Source organism: Callionymus lyra, chromosome 11 (genome assembly GCF_982586985.1).
Source record: "Callionymus lyra chromosome 11, fCalLyr1.hap1.1, whole genome shotgun sequence".
Lineage (NCBI taxonomy): Eukaryota > Metazoa > Chordata > Actinopteri > Syngnathiformes > Callionymidae > Callionymus > Callionymus lyra.
In genome coordinates this window covers 15,338,620-15,343,165 of record NC_141828.1, presented here as the reverse complement: position 1 = coordinate 15,343,165, position 4,546 = coordinate 15,338,620, and positions in this window count along the sequence as shown.

Genomic DNA, 4,546 nt, shown 5'->3' with positions numbered 1-4,546 from the left:
AATAAATGTAATTAAACAAACTTTTTCCTGCTTTTCTTATTTTCAGTGTGGGTCAGTCAACCCTGGATAGATGTGAAGTACCGAGAGTAGGATGACCATATTTATCTAAAAGCCCTAAAATACTAAACTAGAATACATTATTAGTGCATCAACTTTGTCCGACCCTTCCTTTCACAACCGGTCTTCAATCACTTAATTATATCACAGCCTTGAATTACTTATACCGCTGAGCTAAAGTGGTCCACTGACCTTGATTTCGAGACGCATTCTGTGCTTGAAGGAAATCACTGAATACCATAGAAAATGTTATATTGTAGCGTTTAATTGATGACATACACAGACATGGGTGGTATACATCCATAGTGACCATAAGGGCAAACATGTAATCTGGACAGCTGCCATCCATGTGTCCAACTCCATTCCGTATTCGGCACCATGACACATCTTTGCTGATGGAACTTTGTGTCCAATGAGGTTGTGTTTCACAATACGTTGTGACCTTGTGTGTTACCGTTTGTACCGGGACAGTCACAAGTGCCTGCTGGATTTGTCAAAGACCTTCCAAAGACCTTGAACTGGCTCAAATAAGAACATATTTTCAATATTGTATGAGTTATGGAGCAGTTACGTTAAGCTTAAAGTGATGGTTCACCCAAAAATATAACTCATTTTCTACTCACCCTCATGTCGGCTGATGGTTGGGATTATTTTCACAGTAATCCTTTCCTTTTTTGAGTTATAGGCAAATGTATGTTCATTTTAATGTAGTGACTAGTGAACAAAATCGCAGTTAAAAACATTCACATACCTCCATGCTGCTTGTCTGAAAAACAAGGCTCTATTTTAAGCTTGTTTGTAGCAGTATCCTAATAAATGCTAACATGCTACACGAACAGGAAGTACTCCCGGTAAATATCGCAAGCACTTCCTGTCGAAGGTGGACTGGAAGCGCTTGCGATATTCACCCGGACTACTTCCTGACCCTTTTACAGAACCCTGTCTTACTTCCAAAATAAGCAAATGCATTATATTATGAATGAATTAAGAATGTCGAAAAGAAACAGTGTCTTTGTAATCACCACAACATAAGCAAGTACATACTGGGGTGTATGTAAAAATGGTGGCTTATCAAAAATGTTTATAAAATAAATGATACTTTACTTTATTTATATAAATGATATAATTCAAACAAGTATAGGATTAATAAAATGATGGATGGAATAGATAAATTACCACTTAATGTTGGACTTCCTGAGCTCATGAAGTGGGCAGAAACGACAGCAGGTTTGTGGAATGACACTAAAGGGTTTTAGTTAAAAAGGTTATCAACATGTGGTAGCGACCGTTTCTCTCCCTTCTTTGTAGTGCCCGACAGCCGCTGAAAATATGCCATGGACCTTTTTTTCAAGTATAAAAGCCCCAAATGCAAATGATTCTAACAGAGAAATTGCCCACAGATGGTTATCTTTGTCTAATGTGCCAGCATCTCCCCCTGAGGTACCAGCCAGCCATGATTGAAGGAGAAAAATAATACAAATAATCTCTTGATACAAAAAGTTCCAGCCAACGATTCTTGAAAATAGCTTTAAGGTTTAAAGAAATCTGCCAATATAAAAATAATAAAATAATTGGTGCATTTGAAAAGAAAGCCACATGATTATGTGCAGGTGTAAAGATATACAAGGAAATATATGGTTTGATTTTTTTCTGCAGAAAATGATTATTATTATAAAAGTCAATCAAAGTGGAACTAAGCAAAAAACAATTAGAATGAAAATGTCTTATCACAAAGTTGGATCTGTTCAATTTGAACATTTGGAAAACTATTTGATTTATAAACTCAAGCGTTGATAATGATGGACCGATGAAGCTTCATGATACAGTGTCATGTTTTTTTTAGAGGTCAGTAGGTGGCGCCCTCATTTTAAAATAGTTATTTCGAAAAAGGATAGCAAAAGGATATAGAGCAGAGTGCACCATCTAGTTGGCTCTGATAATAAGAACATTTCATGACGCTTCATGATACAGTGTCATATTTTGTTTGAGGTCAGTATGTGGCGTCCTCATTTTAAAATAGAGTTTTTCGAATAGAATATTTAAAGAATATAGAGCAGAGGGGCTCCATCAAGTTGCCTTTAAAAAAAGATGACACTGTATCATGAAGCTTCATTAAGTGTTCTTATTTTCAGAGGTCAGTAAGTGGTGCCTGAGTTTTTCGAATATAATAGCAAAAGGATATAGAGCAGAGTGCGCCATCTAGTGGGCTCTATGGATAATGAGATAGTTTCATGAAGCTCCTTGAAGCCCCATAACTAAAATAAATTCTGGGATGCCTCTTTAAAATTACGCAAGTAGTTCAGTTTCAATATCATTAAAGAAATTACAATTACATTTCCGACAGTTAGACGTTTCAATTGCTTCTGTGAACTCATTTGAAATGTGAAAGTTCTATTTCGAGGGTCATAATAGATCCTCGCGGCTTTGCGGGGCAAAGTAAAATAAGCTGGGGATACCGTTCCAATATTATAGTACCTCATTGACCTGAATAGCTACTGTACATGTGTCTCCTGAGATCCAGCGTACACACCACCAGCTCTAGAACCATGTGACATTTCCTCTTCTTCCAAGGGGGGCTTGCACCTTTAATCTTCATTTTCCTAATGAAAATCCTTGCTCTCTCTCACACACACACACACACACACCATCCTGTATTTAAGACCCAACCCCATGAATGTCTGATGACTTTCCTGGCTGCTGCAGTGGGACCAGGTCCAACCCAGAGGGAACTGAAGTAGATCCAGTTACTGCCGTGATCAGCTGCTCTCTAGAGACTCACCTTTTTTTCTTTTTTTTTTTCTTTTTTCATTGGCACTTCATTCCAAAGTCGGAGGGAACTCCTGCGGGGCATAGTTTAATGACTTCCTCACCCGTAGTCGTCGCTGCATTAAGGTGTGGCCGTCATCGTCAGAAGGAAGGAGACAGAGAGATTAGCATATCAGAGGTCCAGATTAGAGCCTCTGTGGTGCCTGCATGTACTGACGGAGGGTGGTAATGAGGAAAGGGGACCCCAACCGCCCCCCCGCCTCCTCCTCCTGACGCTCTGATGCTTTAAAACCCTTTTTAATGGAAGGAGTTCAAATAAAATCACTGATCGCCTCCTATCTCCTAGTTACAGTTGGAGAGAGATCGACTGTATTTTAAGCACAAGAAAGATCAAGAATATTATGTACACGTCGATCCGAGGTTTTTTTTAATGGTGAATCTCGAAAATGAAAGTATAGTTCAAAAGTCTCAATGAACCAAAGATTATAGTGATGTGTAATCTTTTGAGTTGTATTTTGAAAGCAAAAACATCTGAGAAAAAACTGATTTTCTAATTCCTAACTAATTTCCCGAAGGAGATTTCCAAAGGGATTAATAAAGTCGATCTAACTCACTCCTTGTTTGATGATCTCAACAGTTTTTGTCATCATGGAGGGATGGTCTTGGCTCGCACCTGCCATTTTTTCTGTTTTTCTGCATGTTCCCGAAAGAAAAGGAGAGAACGATTTGTATAAAGGCTCAGCAAATTGGTGTTGGTAATCAGATATTTACAATGTTTTGGTAAATCCCTGATTAAACTCTCGACACCTACGTTTTTTATTTCCGTGAATTGATATTGGAATGTTAAAGGTCTTACATCATGATTAGTTCAATGACTTTCAAAAACATTAGATCATGATGCAGCACCATGGTACTTTTTGTTCTAAAGAAATACTCTTGTTGAATTGATGATGTTAATTATTATTGCCGGAATCTCTAATGGTGCCGTATAGAAGACGTTTTTATCCCCTTTATCACCAATTTTGTTGTGGTCAAGGATGGATAGAGGTTAAAATCAGGGCTCACCAACATGTTGTCCATGGTCACTGGTTGTGCCACGAAAGTAGCAAGCATATATTGTTTAATTAACTTGTTGTTTTTTTTAACCTGGTGAAATAATCAATTATCATAAGAAACTAGGATTAGACTTTTTAATGAATGCCATTTAGCGTTTATAATCAGGTGTCACTTCCAGTCACCTGACGCCATCCAGGCGTAATTTGAATTGACATATTTTTTCAGAAATGTACCCCTGCAAGTCAAGGAGGTTCTCAATGCTCCAATTTTTAAAAATGTATTTTCCTAAATTGTTACCTGCGGTAACTAATAAGCTACAGCCATTTCCTCGTCTTTGTCTTTCGCAGAATGTTCCTGATGTTTCTTGTTTCCGCTCTAGATCTGGAAGTACCTGCCGAGAGTGTTGCACATTTCACATGTCACTTACTAAAGACTGCATATATTATAAAGCTGGTCACTTTTGTTGCTTTCAAAGTGTTTATTAACTGGTACTAGCCCATTCAAAGTGTTTATTAAACTGGTTCTAGCCCATTCAAAGTGTTTATTAAACTGGTACTAGCCCATTCAAAGTGTGTATTAAACTGGTACTAGCCCGTTCAAAGTGTGTTTTAAACTGGTACTAGCCCATTGCAAGTGTTTATTAAACTGGTACTAGCCCATTCAAAGT